At 37.3% G+C, this 18,641-nt stretch overlaps 1 protein-coding gene across 3 annotated transcripts in view; it reads left to right on the top strand.

Moving 5' to 3' along the window:
• EEFSEC (eukaryotic elongation factor, selenocysteine-tRNA specific) overlaps positions 1–18,641 on the top strand; it is a 131,566-nt gene that overhangs the window by 56,552 nt on the left and 56,373 nt on the right. The window lies entirely within an intron of this gene.

The following is an 18,641-nucleotide window of genomic DNA, read 5'->3' as shown; positions in this document are numbered from 1 at the left end:
TGAAGTAAATGCCCAGTAAGACTAAAATACGTGCCCAGTTTGGCCTGGAGTCAACACAAAGCAACACCAGTTAGTTTAGTCTAAATGCAAAGAAGTGTACAAATTTTTATAAATATAAAATAAAAAGCAAAATCCCCTCCTGGACTATTTTGCATCAAGTTTTAGGAGAGAATTGGAGTCAGGTGATCATTGAATAAAAATAAAGTTTTGTATGAGAAGTGTTTCTATTTCAGATGTTTCTTTTCTGTTGTTGACATGATGCTTTTGTTTGGGGAGAAACAGTTATTGTACAAAATGTATTAAGGTGGCAAGTGCACTCAAATTAATGTTTCGTTCTAGTCGTGTCAAAGGCTACTTGACTGCTTGGGCTTTAGAGGAGGTTATTAAGTATGTTTGCCCCAGGGTAGGACTTTAATCTTTTATGGGTGGAGGAAGTTCTCCAGATCGGTGATACAGGGTGGGGTCCTAACTTGCTCTGAGCCCTCCCGTGAGCCTGAGATGCTACATAAGGTTGAAGTTCAACATAATTTATGCTGATGTGTTAGTATTTCTCAGGCATGCAGTTCCCAAAATAGCGTGAAAATGGTGGAAATCTCCAAGTTGGTACAAATCGTGATGTGTCTGCTTTTCCTTCTTGCAGCAAATGCGAACAGATTAGTCAAAAGTTTTAAGATACATTCATAGTCAAACAGTTTTTGTAGTAGAAAAAGTTCAACATTTTTTCAAGTACTTCCTTGTGTCCTTTTTCATCTTCACTTTTACCGCCCACCCATCGTATCTGTGCACGTTGTTGAACTCCCGTTTTTAGATCCGCTTTCCAGATGTGTCATGCAGACAGCACATAAATGGTCTCTGAGATCACAGGCTCTATCCCCGCTTTTAGAGAGCCACTTAAAGATTTTAAAATCTATGGGGGGAAAAAAATTCTTTGTAAATTTCAGGTGTTAGGAATAGAGATAATAGAGGTAATAAGAGTAACAAGAACATGTTTAGGGAAGGTAATTGTGGCTTTAGTAGCCTCTGTCTCTTTAAGACATGTATATGCTGAACTGATTTGGTGGATTACCAGGAATATTGTGGATGTTTTCTTTCTTTTCTTTTTAAAGGGATGTTTTTGGCAGGAAGCTAAGCAGTATTTCTTTAAAATGACACTAATTTTCTAGTAAAAACACACAAATGAGAATGCGAAGGTAAGGGTTCTATTCACTTTTTTAAAAAGTTTGGGGGCTTTTTTGGTCTCTGTTTTTTTTTACACAAGCTTTCTGTTTCAATTTTGGTTAGAAGCAAAAGCATGATAAACTTATGTTTGTGGGTTGTTTTTTGTTTGGGGTCTTTTTTTTTTTTAATAAGGGTGATTCTAATTCTTGTCTGAGGGTAGCATGAAGTTAATATTGGCAAGCTGTTTTGAAGGTTCATGTGTATGGGAAGGGAGATGGGCAAAGAAATCCTTACGTCAGACTTGAGTGGGGGAGAAAGAAAAGTTAACATTTAGGCATAGTTTTGTGGTTATGGTGTGACTCACAAGAAAGACTTAGGCCATCTGACATGTACATTACAAACAGTTGTAAAAACATACCATTAGATACCCACAATGTGTAGTGGGCTGAGTTAATGTTATTTTGAATCCATAATGCTAAAGTTTTCTGGCACAGTGAGTGTAACTCCACAAATCAAACGCTGTATTTATTGCTTTTTGCTTTATGTTACATTACTGTCCCTGATGGACAAGGTTCCTTCTGATCAGCTCAGAAGTGAAGTTTTAATCCTGCCTTTCGTTTGTTCAGTGTCATCTAGCTGCATTGACACCAACCCGGGCTTTTATTTGAGTCAGGATTTAGATAGACTTTGACAGAGAGAATATGTTGCTGTGATTAACATGTTTATAATTATGCACAGTGCTTTACAATATGCATGCTTGTTTTCTTGCTGTTTTCCTGTATATGGAAAATCAAATTTTCAGATTTATGTTTAAATGTTGTTATATTTTTAAGTTTTCCTCAATATGTCTCTAAATCTCAAATTGTGTGCAGATAATCTTCCCAGATGTGAACTCTTGCATAAGTATAGTTTTGAACCTACTGGACCTATACCTATATCTGAGCGTGACCATGTAGAAATGAGTCTTGCATCTTCTTCATATACTATTAAAATTTCTTGGAAATCTGTTCAGAATTTGACGCGTTTTGTTTTCAGTTTTTGAAAGTAATGGATTCCTTAGCTTCAGTCTCACTTCTGAAAGAGACATTAGAAACATTTAATAGCTTTAAAAGAAGCTTTTTGGAAAGTACAGTGTCTGTGGTGTGTGCTGGATGTAAGAGGGTTTCTTATATTTTCATTTCAGAAAAGATTTTTTTTCCCTCTAAAGCTATGAAGATGAGCTTTTTTACATCCTTGTGATAGAGTGATCTTTAGGATCTGGTTCAGCTTTTGTTTAATCTTAGCTTTAACACAGTTGAGACATTCTGTGTTTAAATCCCCTCGCAAAAATAATTGATTCCATCTATTGTTGTTTTTACCTGTGTTTTAAGTCAAACATTAAGACTTGGTAGGTTGATAGAGAAGCTATGAATGGCATGTTAAAACAAATCCTCCCCATACATAGCAACTGTAAAAAGTGGGACTGGGTTTGCGAGGCTGACCACGTCTCCTACACTGATCATAAGAGAAAAGTACTTTTTTGGGGGGCATGGAGATGGCACAAAGACGTTTGAAAGCTGAGTGTGTTGGGTTTTTTGTCTGTGCGTGGTTTTGTTAGTTTTTTCTAATACAGTACTGAAAATTAGAGTTATAAAGGAAAACAGATTGTCAGATGCTGATTATCCCAGTTACCACTCAGATAATTTGCAGCAATGAGAGCTCAGTGTTCCAGGTAAATCAGGCTGCTTTTATTTAATGATGGATTTCATTGTTAACTGTAAAAAATGGTCAATGAAGTACTGTAACTGTTTTTTATTTTTGGGTCTGAGACTTTCACTTGCTATATTTAAAGATCGTATTAGATGCGTTTCTCATATGCAATATTTTTGTGTGGAAATTCTATCTAGTTTGAGATTATAGCACTGATGATGATCAGAATTCTGCAGTAATGAAAAACAAATCAGAGCTGGAACAGGCAAATATTGGGGCTTTTGAGCCTTCAGAGTCATTTTTTTATCACGTTTTTGTTCATAAATGCAACAAGCTTTAGTTTCTGTGAAGCAGACATCTCGGTGAATGTGGGAGAAGCTGAAACCAGTACAGGCAGGTGTTGAGCAAATGTCTCCAATGAGCTCTCACAAGGGGTGTGTTATAGATTTTCAATTCTTTTTATTAGTCTGGTCAGAATCTCACTTCTCAGATTTGAACTTAATTGCTGGGTGATTCTGTGATATAAACATCCAGATGTATACCTGTTGCTTAAATTTGATTCCAGCCAGTCTTCCAAGTAAGATTTGTTTACCCCTGGCACATCCCAGGCTCACTCAGGTACTTTCTCCTCAGAGGTGATATATTGTTGCTTTGAGATAATTTTAACTGACAAAATTACTAGACCACACACCTGGGGTATTTAGTTATATCTTTTGAACCACACTTACAAAAATGTAGAAGACTTAAGTGTTCCAAAAGCATGAACGTTTTCAGCCTCATCAATTATTTTTAATATTAAAAGTCAGCAGATGGAGCCAAAGGCTTGTAGAAAAATTACTTGTGCTGAATGTATATTAAACCACAAAGCCCACTAAGTTTAACTAGTGGTGTTTCTACTGAAATTTATAACAGCAAAGCTATTTATTTGCTGCTAAACCTCATACATCCCTTTTCATTCCCTTGTCTCTGTGCAGAGTGAGAGCTCACCCCTTCATATACTGGGGAGTGTAACAAGGCTAAAAAGAGTGAAGTTTGAGTGGAAATTTGATTTTCTTTGTAGATTTACATCTGTGGATGGTTTTTTGCAGCATTGTTCACCACTTTCTCAGAAAAAATGGTGTTATATTTTGTCAATATTTTTACTTCTCCTATGAGCACAGTAATTGGAATCCACTATTGAGGGTTAGATTGGAATTCATTACAACCTCATTTTCATTATTGCACAGTTGGTAAGGTAGTGGGGTTTCATGTTTTTCTTCTGAAGCAACTGAAATAAGCCTTTGCCTTAAATAACATGTCAGACTTGGTATTCTAATAGGCTAACCCTGTGCTTTTGTTAAATATTAACATCCTTTTGGGATTTTAAATAATATCTTTAGGAAAATAAGGGGGTAGAATGTTTTCCAAACTGTGCAATTTATCCCATTTTAATAAAATAAAAAAGGCAATAAGTGGTACCTACCTTTTGCAGGAAGAGGGAGAAAAAACTGTCACAGTTATAAAATGTATAAAAGGGGATGCAAGAAATGATGCTGACAGAACAGAGAATATTCTAGTAGTACAGTATTGTTTTGCCTTTTAGTAAAGACAGACAAATGAAAATGTTGAGTGACTAACAGCAGCCGTTTTGTCTGACTATTAAAATTCATTTTTAAAATTCTTTCTCCCCTAAATCTAATCTTCTGAAGGATTATGAAATGTACATATGCTACACATAGAATATAGAGTAAGTGGTATATAAATGTATGAGGAAGTATTGCATGTATTTTTTTTTTCTCATTTTATTGAATCTTGAAGCTAGGTCTCTTCAGTTTGAAGCAAGCATCTACTTAGAGTGACTCTGGAAACTTGTCTTACTGGCCAAGTTAAAAGCTTTTCTTGTTTTTCTGTTTATCTTTGGCCTCATCTGTGTTTAAATTATTTTTCCCCCACTCCTTCTGTTGAAAGACAGTGATAAAACTTCAACCAGTTGTACCAGCTTGCTAACTTAATTTCCTCTAATTGACACTGGCTGTAGTAGCAAGAGTTTCTAACATTGACATTTTTCTTTCGAACGATATGATCAGTTCTTGGTTTCAGCTTCACTCCTGACTTACTGTAGGCTTTTCTAGTTAGATATTTTTCTTCCTAAATAAAGGTACCCAGTCTCTTCGAATAAAATCATATTTCCTTTGCAAGCCATTTGAATTGTGCCACAAAACTCATAAAATACAGAACTGGAGGGTGCATCCTGAATTCTATCTGAGTCCACTCTCCTAAAATTGCAAGTAACCAAATCTTGCAGTCTCACTGTGATGAGTATCTTCTCTATTTATATTTACTGTAGAAGAATATTAATGCCTCTTTTAGAATAAAGAGAATATAAGCTTGTAACATAGGAAGACGCAGTGCTTATTGCTACATTTAAGAGGCTTCTGGATATACAGTCCAAGTTCAGCATCAGTGTGCATTGAGGTAAATGCTGATAGCCTCTGTGTAACGTTGCTCTTAAAGATGAGGAAAAAATGCTGGTTTGGGTTTTGAGATAAGAACGTTTTGGCTAATGAAGAACAGTCAGTAGATGTGGTGACCGGTGCGGTGGGGTCTCCTTAGCAGAGACACTGCACAAAAAGCAGTGGTAACTTCCTGGTATCACAGTTTTCAATTACAAGTTTTGTTGTCTTTGTCTCCCTTTAAAATGCTCTTCTGATACTTGGTACCTCTCCGAGATTTTAGTAATGAGCAAACCTAACTGGGTGGTTCTTAATTTTGTGTGGTTTTTTTCCAGAGATGTTTACCTTCTGTAGTGTGTGTGGGTTGTCCTTGGGCATTTCTTAATCTTAAATCAAGAAGGTGCATACAATTACAACATGTATAGTTTATCAAGAGAAAAAGTCATGATGCAGTTTCGTGCTATTGAGGAAGTGTATAATCTCCCAATATTTTGGGGGGAAGGGAGCTGTGAGAGCTAGTGACTACCGTGAAAAATCTGCAGATGAGGAAACATGGTCATGAAGTACTTCTGCAAAATCTGATGGGACTTTTAAAACTACACTGGCAAAAAAAAAATCCTAAATAATATAATGAATAAGAGAAAATTTTGCATTGGTGGATAGGCTAGATAAGCTTCCTTTGGACTGGATCCAGTCATCTCAGAATTTCTTGTAGCCTGCGCACTTCGGATTACAAGTAATTTTAACTTTAATTTAAAAAGAAAAGGTTCTAGCTTTCAAGACTGAAGGAGTGACAGTTGCAGTTTTCCTGTCCTGACTGCAGACAGAGCACAGACACGTGAAATCTTCTTCCAGCCTTGGAATGTTAATTTTGAAGTCTAATTGTGGTACTTCAAAATGTCATTGGCCATTTCAGTGAAGGTTGTGACAGCAGGTGTGACTGGGCATGCAACAGCCGTGAGGCTCAAAGGATGGGAAGGGGAAGATACTGCGAGGAAAGAAATCTAGCAGAAGAGATATACATAGATAGAAAGAAAGCAAAATGAAAGGCAAGAAAAGCTGGTTTTGGTGTGCTGCAAGACTGTATAAAGTATTCAAAGATTATTTTTTGCTATATGAAATACCCTTACGTGCCAGCATTAACAGTCCACTCTTTCCTAGGCTTCAGGTTGCCTCTCCTTACTTTTACCAAGCTTCCATTGCTGGTGATCTGCTGTTGGGTTGTTTGTGTGATGGCTCTAGTGCCGTCGTGTCTGTTACCCGTGTGCGTTGCAACCCCAGTGAGCCTATTTCTAAGGTTCCTTCATGGGCCACATTTAGCTTCCTCTTAAAAGATCCATATTGGATTAAAAGTGATTTATAAATTGACAGCTGTTTTCCATCTCTTTCTCCTGACTGATGACCACTTCCTTATCGCTGATACATAAACTCCCAGAGCAGATCATCCTCAACTTGTTTTGAAAATATTCTGACAGAGTAAATCCTAAAAAAAAAAAAAAATCAATAAATAAAAGCACCAATGAAAACAAAATTGTATTTTGTTCACAGTTTACCTCAAATATTCTGGTAAACATCAGATTAGCCAAGAGAATGCTGTGGAGCATTCACTGTGCCTCAGTGGCACTTGGACATCTCTGTGTGATGAGCTTGTTCCCTTCCCTGGGTTGTTGTAGGTTTCCCACATTTCTGTTACAGGTGTCTGTGAGAGTTGATATTGGAAAATGAGGTGACTTGTTTTAAATAAGAAATGAATCTGCACAGGTACTCAGAAATACTGAAATATGTTGGTGAGAGTTGTAATGTCTTTGGATCTTGATGAAGGTTTTAAAAAATCACGTCAGTAGGACTGCCTCTAAAAAGGGTGTGTGTAAAAATGTAGAAATATTTATTCACCTGATGATAGCTGAGAGGTTTAAGCAAATAGAAAGTGTCTCTAGAAGATAATAGTTTCGAGTTCTATCATTTGAATACAGCTCCTGGCTGTCATTGTCAGAATATACTAGGTATGCTTGCAGCATGTATCGGGAATTATTTCTTTTATAATCAAACCTAGGGTTTTTTCAAATTGGACAGCTCTTCCACAGCAAGTTAACAAATCCTTGAGAGGCAAAGAAGTCACAACTCTATGCCTATTGTAAATGCTTGTTGTATCAGAGGTGAGGGACCCTTTTCATGAGTTAATCAAAAAGACCTATGCAAACAAGCAAGAGGATTTTTTTTCCTCAGTCACTACAGTTACAGAGCCTGACATTGTTAGGTGAACCTTTGTGATCTCATAGGCTACTGCATACTCCAGCGCGCCAGACCCCTCTTAATAAAAATCTGGGGCACTGAATACACAAATTCGTAGCAGCTGTCACAGCTGGGCTGTGGTGAAGTTTGGTCAAGACCCTTTGAACTTTTTATTTCACACTAATCCCATTTAGTGTGATCAATATATGGACCTCCAGCTCCTAGGTCTGTTAATTAGGTGTCAAGTGTTGCGATGGCCGGTGTCAGGCTGTAAAATACAAACACAGAAGAGACTATCAGTAGGGAAGTGAAGTGTTTATTGTCTGAATGTATAAGAGCTGTTGGTTCTGAAAAGTTGCCTTCCTCCTCTGAGATCCTTAGGGATCTCAAGAGTCTTTTGTTTCTCTCCTTAAGGTAAATGTATAGTTAAATAAGCTTTTTAGCCACAATATTGGTGGGGTTGGAGGCTGCAGAATAATGTAAAAGCTCCAATTCTGCTAGTAATGTGATGTTGGAATAGCTCTTCTGCCTACCTTCCCCCCCTGCCCCGCATGTTCTGGTAACTATTTGCAGTGGGTTAAGATGGAGTCCTTGTTTGGTGTATGTACATCTAAAATGAAGCTTCTCCTAAGACTTTACCAATATGTTTTTTAATTTGTGCTTTGTAGCATTCAGGGAATAGACAGGATAACTTAGATCTTCATTTCCCCATCTCAAAGTGTCTCGGGAGTTTTTTGAACTCCCCCATCTTTAGTTCTCTATCATTCAGGGAAGGGTAAATATGTAGAATGATATTTCAGCTTTCATACATTTTTGGGTTCCTTTATTTCAGTCTTCGAGTGACAGAAAGGACTGGGGAGTTCTGAGCAGTTTGTTTCATCTCCTTTGAAGAAAACCTTAAATTTATAATCCTGGATCAGACCTTTCCTATAACTCACGCAACTCATCCTGTTAACTGTTTTAATATATGGCACCGCTATTTCATTAAACAACATCCAGGAATAATTAGTTCAGCAACGATGCCTCGGAACAAAAGCCCTTGATTTCGTTTAACTTTATAAGTTGGTCTCTTTTGATCTGCAAGAACACATCTGGGGCCTTTAAGAAAGCAGAAAGAAAAATATTAAATGGTTAGTAAGGCCGTTGGTGAAGGTTTCAAAGCACAGTAACCCTTTGGTACCAGGATGTAGCTCAGAGCAAAAAAGTGTGAATTTCTTATTTCATAGGATATCACATGGTACCTCTATATGGTAAATGCTGGTTTTGCTAGCTGATGACCACTACATTTTGGCTTTATTTCCAGTTACATAGGATGCAGTCTCTTCGTTCTTTCCCCAATTTTTCTCCTCTGCTTTTCTGCCCTTCCACCCCCTTTTTTCCCCCAGCTGCATGTGAATGGATTAATCAGAATACTGTAAACCTGGAACTTTTTTTACCATGTATCCATGCATTAGAATTTGCTTTTGCTGTATCAAACTTTGCACCATACTGCTTTGTTCCTTTAATGGCTTAGTATGATGTGCCAAGGTGGTAAGGATAAATCCAGTTGTTCTTTACCCTAGACTTAACTGCTTAGATTTTGAAAATATCATACAATGCAGAGGATGTAAATTAACTCATCTAATCTTAATCACTGTTACTGACTTGTATTGGAAATTGTTTACCAGTTGAATTCTTTAAAATATGCCACTAAAAAAATCCTACCTCAAGGAAAAGCTATAAAGATTTTGTTTACCAGTTGTTTATTTCATAAACTAAATAGTATTGCAAAAAATACTTGTCTGATAGCAATTAATTCCTTTTTTCTTCTCCTCTCATAGCAGAGGTAGCCTTTGTTTTGATTGTAATTAGTACAAGGAATTCACTAGGAGTGGTACCGTATCATCTGATTTGTACCGATGTGCATACTTGTGTTTGCTTGCTTGCTGCATTGCACTAGTGCTGTTGTGTTTATATTCCAAGTATTTCCTAGAAAATGTACAAATCATCACGATTAATGTTAACGTTTGCCACAGCTAATGAAGCCTACCAGATCTCTCTGTAATTATTCATCACCTTTGTTTCATTTTGTATAAATCATGGCTTCTGTTAACGAGCTTATTTTAGAGAAGGAACAGGAGAATTTTGTTCATGAGAAAGAAATGAGCAAAAGAACTTTGTTCTTATTTTTCCCCTTAACCTGTCAAAATAGAAGTGAAAAGAGCCAAAAATATTATTTTTCATTACAGGTTTTATTTTTAAATGCAGTTCTATGTTCACTCTGTGTTTTGTTTTCCTTAGTGAGCCTTTAACTCCAAGGTTGTGACCCAATAATGACCTCCTCTTTCCACTCTCAATTGCTTTTGACCTACTCCATTAAGTAAAAAGAAATAACCTAACAGAAGGGTAGCCAGATCACTGCTACCACACCAAGGAAACAGGCAGGCTTTGGGATGCTCTTCTTTAATCTCTCTATCCACAGAGCCTTCATTTTAATTTGCAAAATTGAACCCAGATCGAGAGCAGTAAAGCCTGAATACGGTAAATATTCATGCCTCAGTGATCTAGAGTGGCTCCATTACATTTCAGAGATTGGGAGAATTACCTTTTGGATTATGTATATTCATGGGCTGATTTTTATTTGAGATATAATATTACTCACATTGGGCTACATGTCGCACATTCTACCAAAACCAGCCTTCTCACAAAGCTCCAAATGTTCCTTACACGTAAAAGTTTTACTTCTTTACCCTATAGCTTCCTCCCTTTTATGCTTTTCAAAGACTGGTAGTAAACAAATTTCTTTTAAAGAAGAAGAAAAAAATCCCAGTAGAAGTTCTTCTATAAAACCTTCAACCCTGTGTTTACTGTGATATATTCTTTTGCATGTGACTTTGAAGTCTTCAGATAAAAGTATTATTATTGTTCTAAACCTAAATCTGTTTGGAAAAAAGAATTCAGTTCATTCTGTTGGAAGAAGAAAGTTCCAGAGAGCCTTTCTTTAACCTATCACTTTTACATTGGTTTTGACTTTTTTGGATTTTTTTCTTTGAAAAATGTTTTATAGAAATATTTTTTGATAAGTTACAGAAATTTTAATTGGTATGTAAATGTTAAGCTTATTCTGTGTCATAGTTTTACTATGGGTCTGATATTCTCTGTCCAGATACTTGCTGGCTAAGCTCATTGGCATTATATTATGCTTTTAAAATGCATTTTTACCATCTGTAGTGATAGATGGCACAAGCAGTACTGCTTAATAAGGATACTCGCCATCTTAGGATTCCTTTTTTGATTACAAAAAAAGATGAGAGATTTCAGTCATTTGGAGGCGAAAGGATATATAGTAGGTGTCTGGCTTCTGCTTCTTCCACACATCCTCCGAGTGTGGGGATCTCTTCCCTACCCGCAGCCCCAGGTGTTCCACGTGTATGGCTGTCAGGTGCTTTTGGACTAAAACAGGATGTGGTCCTCCCCTATGTGAATAGATTCACCCAAATCTAGAAGAGGAAATGCAGAGAGAAAATAAAGGTGTGGTGGGGCTTCTTGGTGTTCCCCTTGGGTAACATCTCTCACAGCATTCTTATGTGGAAGTTGGATTTTGGGGTTTCAGTGTGAGTTGAAAATTGGTTGAAGTGGTTGAGGCTGCTGGAAGCTTTGCTGTGAAGTGATAAATATTCTGAAAAATCAGCCTTTTGCTTTGAAAAACTGGATATTGGGTTTTTCTTAAGAATTTGGATTGTGACAAATTATGCAGTTGAGTTTCCTATCTGCAGTGAGGTGTAATGCCATGTTATATTATAAGGGTGAAAAGATTACTCAAGTTGACCAAATAAATACTCTAGTAAGATAGCATACATGCAATACAGTGTGAATTTGATAGTTTACAGTAAATAATGAGTTCAGGGCAGTTCAGTCACAAGAAGAAAATAAACAGAGGATAGTTTTCCTATTCAGTGAGCTTGGTCCAGCCTGTGCATGGGATGGATTAGTTTCTGTTGAAAAAATTTGAGATTACGTACTTAAAGACTAAAGGAAAATGCATGGGCATAGGAGGTCACTTAACTTTATGTGCAAAATCTTAATACTTGCTAATTTTTGATTTGTGATTTTGTGCATGAGTATAGCATATGTGTAATTAAAATGACTGTATTAAAGCAGAGCAGCATGAGAATAAGGTCGTTGACCTGCTGCTTTATTTACTGGGTGCATAGCCATATTTTAGATGCTGTGAAAGGAAATAAGCTAAAGGGATTTTAGTATTCCCTTTTATATTGCTTTATTCCAGAGTTGCAGTGCAGGCTCTTCAGGCTATGGTGTTATTTTATCAGGGGGAGGCATATATTAAATAAAATCCAATAGCATGTGTGTGGCATTACATAAGCACCACAGTGGTCATATGGTGAAAGCCCTTATAAACTTCACTTTAAAAAATTAAGTTAAAAGAATCAGTCTATGTGAAATAGTTTTTCGTCCAGATGCTATATGCCTTTCCCATCTGGAGGCACAGCGAGGCCATGGATGAATAATGGGTTCTACAAATATTCAAGATCTTTCAGAAAATTGTTACTACACATCACATCATCTTGGTGGCATCTGCAAACTTTGAATTATTTCTGACTTCTTGAGGTTTCTACTCTCTGTAGTTGGTCCTAGCTGCTGTTATGTTGACTCAGAAGAGATGGCTTTCCACAGCCTGAGCAGTGGGCAAAGTTGACACTGTGTGATTGCTGTTCAACAATGTACTCGTAACAGCTCCTGTTTTATCTCCCTTTTATGCTGTTCTGAAATCTTGGTTGAAGATTTGGAACTAATGTTTCTCAGAGTTCCTTGAGATGTGACATGAATGGCAAAGGCATCTCGGAATTAAGAAAATATTCTATATCTTAATTTTTAAAATTTTTTTTTGTTTATTTGAGCGGAGGATGTGGATGGAGTAAGGCAGAGGCCTTGACTCATGATTTCTGAATGCTCGTTGCTGTCTCGTGCTTTCATAGCCTGAGTGTCCTTTTGACGCTTTCAAGCAGGAGTGGTTTGCTGCATTAGCTAAACGTGGTGTTGTGTATAGGACTTGGCTTTGCTTGTGAATGGTCATCCCTCATAAAGCAAAGAATTCAGCATTCTTCATGTTTAGAAGAGAATTTATGAAAATATCTGCTTACATGTAAGAACAGTCTTATGTCTGAATTAGAGCTTTGCTTAGTTTCAGTATATCTGCTTAGATAAGGGTTGACTGAAAACTAAAAATTGTGATAGCCTTTCAGACAAGTGGCTGCATTTTTTTGATAGTGTAGCTTGATACCCTCTGACCACCAAGAGATGATACTGGAAGCAGGAAGATGAGATGCCTTTTTATTTGGATTTGGTGTAGAGCAATAGGGAAGAAGGCAGACCTTGCCTTCAAAAGCAGCAGATACGAGATGCATTTTGGTTGTGCAGTTGGGCCTTAGTTTGCTGCTTTTCAGCTGTAAGGAGACACTTCTACTGGATGATGTTAAGGTGTTTTGTGCTGTATTTGGCACTTTGTTGCAATCCATGGTCACTTTATGCTTCTCAAGGGTTGTTTTTCTTGTTTGGGTGCTGATGCAGGCAGGCTTGCTCTTGGTGTGTTTCTAAACCTCAGGGCTGAAATGGTGCTTTCTTCATTGATCAGTTCCTCTTCCTTTTTGGATGTAAGTTTAAAGGTGCAGATCTTAGCAGTTGGGCTCCGAGATGTGATCTTTATTTTAAACTAGTTGGAGTCCTCTGCATTTGAAGTGAGGTCTCTCTTTGTAATACATATGTAATACTCTTTTTATAAATATTGCATTTATAATCAGTATTTTCTCCAATAGATTATTGAGACTAATTATTTTAACTCTGCAGTTTCTCATCAGTATTACATAGCAGAAAGTTGCACTCAGCATTGGGAGGCAGCAGGATGGCTAGGTTCTTATCTAAAGAAGCTATGAGCAATGGCATATGGTTGATAACTTAATGGAAGTTGGATAAATAAAGGAAAAGAAGTTCTGACATATCGGGGGGAAAGTCATTAGTGGACTTTTTCTGTATCCTGTTTTCTATTAGTCTGTTCTAAACTGCTTTGAAAATCTTAGTGGGCTTTTCCTTTGGTCTTCAAATAACGGGTTCTCTTATATTAAATACATTTGTTTATCTCAAGGGCTGAACTGTTTGGATGCTTTTGATTTCTGTTTTGCATTTTTTTAATCTGCATTTGAATGCACAAACTTCTTCTTTCTCACCCTTTTTATAGACCTTCACATAATGCTTTAGCAACATTAATGTAATTACACAAATAAAATTTAAAAAGTGAAGCAAATCCCTTTGCAAATGATATAAGATTTCAACGCGTGGCTCTTGATTTATATGATGAGATGTAATCAATTCCCTTGTACCATTATTAGAAAGCAAAACGTGGGTGAATTTCTTAGGAAAGTTTGTAGAAGGTTTTATAACAATATCCAAGTTTTTCATGTTTACCTACGTTGTTTGCGTGCAACACAGTCTGTCTCTTTAAAAATGCACTCAATGTCATTCACTTTCTGTGTCTAAATGTCTAATTCCCCAACAGAAGAGTAAAATACGTCTCTGAGGATTGCTAAAATGGGCCTTGTGCTATTTTCATGGGCACGATGAGACAGATTGTTTTACAGGCAGCATTTTGAGGACAAAAATTGGGTGCTTGAAATAAATGCAAAGAAATGCCAAAGATACTGGTCACAGCTGCTCTCAGTTATGAATTCCTGTTGCTCAGGACAGAACGCTCTGAAGTGTTTAATGTCATTCTCTTGGTAGATGGGTGGACTGAGTGATCCAGCCCCAAATCCCTACTTGAAATTTCTATTGCTGGAAAGCTAAAGAAAATAAGTGAAAGTTTAAAACTCTGCTATAACTTGTGGGGATCCCTTACATAGGGAAACTAGATATGCATAAGAGAAACAAATTAATACTGAGGGCCAGTTGCATCCTTTTCAGTGCTTCCAGGTTTGTATTTTAAAGGCCAGACAAAACTAAGATGAATTTTAGTTATGTACTTCAGTCTCTTGAAGGAAAACCCTACATTTGGAGTATTTTAAACCACGGACTAATGTCTCTGTCAGTTGGGGTCAGAGCGAAATGGAATGAAATACTGTACTGATGTTCATGGTCTGCTCAGAAAACAGGAAGTTGGTGATTTAAAGCTGCTCTGGCTCTTGTTATTTGATCCAGTGGGTGCAGATCAACTCGCTGATTCACTTCTCTGCTGGTCCCACGTCTGACCTTTTGAAGGAGATGCAATTCCAACTCAGTTCTTGTGTGATCTAATCCACCCGCTGCCCTGATCACCTAAGTGCGCTGCAGCGTTGTTCTGGTCAGATTCCAATTCCCACGTACGTTATGCTCTTGGAACAGAGTTTATGGTCAGTTAGGATACTGTGCTGTGTAATTCTTTGACAGTTGATTCTGGTACTGGGAATGTGTAGGGAAAAAAAGGAATTGGCTTGAATGTGATCTTCTTATTTACTTCTGTCCTCTGATATGTCTGGGAACTTCAGATACAAGAATAGATACCATGAATATAAGTGGAAAAATTGTTTACATTTAGAACAAATATAGGTGGGCTGTGATTAAATCATCTTCAAGGTACTAGGCCAGCATGAAGTGCGGATTTTCAGTGGGTTGAGTAATGCAGTATCTTTCCCTCACGTGTCTGAGGACAGGCAGACCTCCCTGAAAGCCAGACCCAGCTACAAAGAAATCAGGTGACTCTTAAAGCTCTGGGTGAGCACAGCCAGGATGCGGGGGGACTTGCCTCCTGTGAGAGAGCTGGGGGCAGCGTAGATAATATGCTTTGCTTGGGGGAAAAGACTTTACACGATTGTGCAAATGATCCTGATTAAAAAACCACTGAAACCGTTTTCAGAAAGAGCAGCCTGAAAGAGAATTAGTCGGGATCCAGAATTTTTCTTGAACTTGGGTTGGAGACTGTGAGGACCATCGGCAAATATATTAACAGGAGCCATCCTGTTAAAGCCTCACGCAACACTGGACGTACTCATCTATCAGTACCACACTGCAAATTTCTCGTACACGTAGGAATTACAGCAAGCTTTTTGTTATGGAAAGTAACACTTCATAATTGTTTACTCTTTTTAATATAGTTTGATACTGAGAAATGTGGAAGAACACGGCTAGTATTCTGATACAAATCAGTCCCATATGCCATGTTTGAGAACTGCAAATCTCTCTGAAAAACTTTAATCATGTGAAGTGAATATTTTAAAAGTACTTGTTAATTCTCCTGATTGTCGCTTATGGGCTGTATGTCAGATGCATCAAGCCTATTCATTTGAGTAAATTTAAGGGGAGAGAGTACACATAATGCTTTTGAGGAATGTTCCATGGATGCCTAATTAAATGCTAAGATGTATTCTGAGTATATGCACACAAGAATAAGTATTTTTAAACACAATTTTTAGTCTTTAATGTTATCTGACTTCTGTGAAAGACATTTGGAATTAATAGATGTAGACTATTTTAGAGACAAGTATTTTCTGTAATAGTTTCACTCAATTGTTTAGGTGGGTAGTTTCTAAAAAGTAGTGTTATAAACTAGAATATTAATAATAAAATGAAGAAAATCAGTATTGTGGCTCTGTTTAGGATGGAAAACTGCATAGATCTCCTGTGCATCTTCCTGTTCCAGTTCTGTGCTGAGGCATGACAGTGCTGGAAGATCCCTTAGTTCTTGTGAGTTTATTCACCTTGTCTATGGTTGTAGAAGATGAAGGATTTACAGCCAGTATGGTCACATATGAAATCACAGAAGTCTTCTAAATAGCTTGGGCTGGTACTTTTCATATGGCAATTTCAATCTTGGAGTGCTTGTTTATTTCTTTGAAACATATGTTTAGAAAACCTTCTATAGTATTTTTTTAAGTCCTTAAACATTGCTCGTATCACCAGTGTTGCAACTGTCACAATGACTGAAACTGGGGAGAGAGGGGTATGTTATAGTGAATGAAAGAGGGAAGGGTTTGGTTCAAGCCCCTGTGCTTCTAGTTTTCAAAAGTACAATCTTGGAAGTAAATAGAGGGGTGGAGGTAAATGCTAAGTTGTTTCTCTCCAATTCATCTAGGAGGTTTGGCTAACGGGATAATAAATATATATTGGAGCACAAAAATTCTTGAAACTGAAATCCTACTGAGTATTTAGAATGGCCTTTACAGTCTGTTCTGACATTAGTTAAGATCATACCAAACTATTTTGGTCCAGACTTTTTACTTCAGGGGTTTTTCTCTTACATGAACATACCTCTTGATCTCCTTTCCCACAATATTCTGTGGATTCTCCAAGAATCCACAGGCGTTGATGTGGCATTTGATTTGAAAAATGTTGCAATAATAACATTATAATCTGTAAAAGGGCGTTTCTTTTGGTTTTGGTTAGAAGCCAGAGATACGGGGAACCCAAACAATATTTGTGGTGGTGAAGCTCATGGCCATTGTTACTTGTGTAATTACGATTTCAAGAACGAATACAGGATTTTTGTGTTTTCCAGAAGCCATGTAGCTGCTAGATTTTTTTTTCCTCTTTTTATATCATCTTTCTGTACATTGCCTGTGACCATTTTTTGATGATTTATTTGGAGAGCTCTTTATATTCCAGTTACTGAAGGTTTTAGTTCAGCCAAGAGACTTTTCATTTACTCCTCTATTTTGATCTAAGTTTCTGCAATTTGTTCCCCTGAGTGTTTCTTCCTTTTTTTTTTTTTTCCCCCCCCCCCTACAGTCTTCTTGTAGTATTGCTTAGTTTGACGTTGGGAATAGGCAAAGCTTCATCTGAAGCCAAGTACTATGTCCTTCATATAGGGCGGCAGCAGGCTTTGTGGAAAAGGTGAAACACATTAGTTTTCTTTCCACTTATGCATTGCATCCAAGATGCAGAAGAAAAAGCTGGTATCTTCAGTATTATCTTATGAGTAAACAATTCTGTGATTAAAATTAATAAGGTTAACTTCTCTAGACTGTTCTGAGCTGTCTAACCTAAATGATGTTCTCTAAGCTGTGTGACATGCTGAGGATGCAGCCCAGATCTGCTGAGTCCAGCCCTTTGGTTTGGGATTCACCTCATCGGTGTTTGCGTATTTTGGTTTCTTACTTTCAGGAGCTGAAGATAAATGGGGTGGGCCAGGATCAGAAGATGGGCTACTGACGGACATGCAGTGGTTGGAGATTGGTTTGGGAACAGTTCCGGCTGAATAAGAGAGATCTAGTGGCTTAAATGCTGAGAATTGCACAGTAGCATTTGACATGAACCTTTTTGATAGCTGTAGAATTGGTACTAAGAAAAGGGAGAGAGGAGAAGAAATTATACTGAGAATTGAGATCTATTCTAGCAGTGTTGTTCTGTACACATTCACAGGATAATCTATTGTCTATTGATAAAGACATACTAAAGAAATGATCTCTGGTATGGAGCATTCCCATGGAGAGTTCCGTTCTTGGGTCTGAATTTTGAGGTTTCAGCCCTTCAGAAGTATGTTGTTTATAACTTTTCTGTGCTAAGGACACTTGTTCAAGTATTTAATATTTATTTAGGAGATTTTTTTAATTGCCAAAAGTATAATTTCAGTATTAGAAGCTATCTAATATGGGGACTTCAAGCAAAGTGGTGACCTATCGAAGCATCCAGCATTAGTGTGAATGCAACAGGCGGCAACATAAACGTATCAGAAAAAACATTTGGTTACATGCAAACTGGGGAGGGGGGAATCTTATTGAAGGATGGTTTGCAGAACTAAAAGAAAAGCCAAAATCAAGCCTTGTTAAACTAAACTGTTTTAGTCTGATCAAGCTGAGCCTAGACTGATTTTTAAAAGCTTATTTCATTCTTCTCCTTGAGAACTCCTTGAAATAAGTAATACAATAGCGAGCTCATTAAGGTTAAACTTTTATAGCATCTCGGAAGAGCTAAATAAATTCTAAGTGGTGTCCAGTGCTGCACTTTTCCCGTGATAATCCTAACAGGTGGAACCCCACATCTTAGTGACAGTGATGCCAGCCATATATTTATGAACATTCAAATCTTTGCAACAAAGCTTTAAGGACCTTTTTTTTAATATATGGAATGTCATAGACTAGGAGATGGTAGATTTTTGTATTAATTACT

This window comes from Strix aluco, chromosome 11 (assembly GCF_031877795.1).
Source record: "Strix aluco isolate bStrAlu1 chromosome 11, bStrAlu1.hap1, whole genome shotgun sequence".
Classification (NCBI taxonomy): domain Eukaryota; kingdom Metazoa; phylum Chordata; class Aves; order Strigiformes; family Strigidae; genus Strix; species Strix aluco.
The sequence above is the reverse complement of the archived record's forward strand: the minus strand, read 5'-3'. Positions and strand labels throughout refer to the sequence as shown.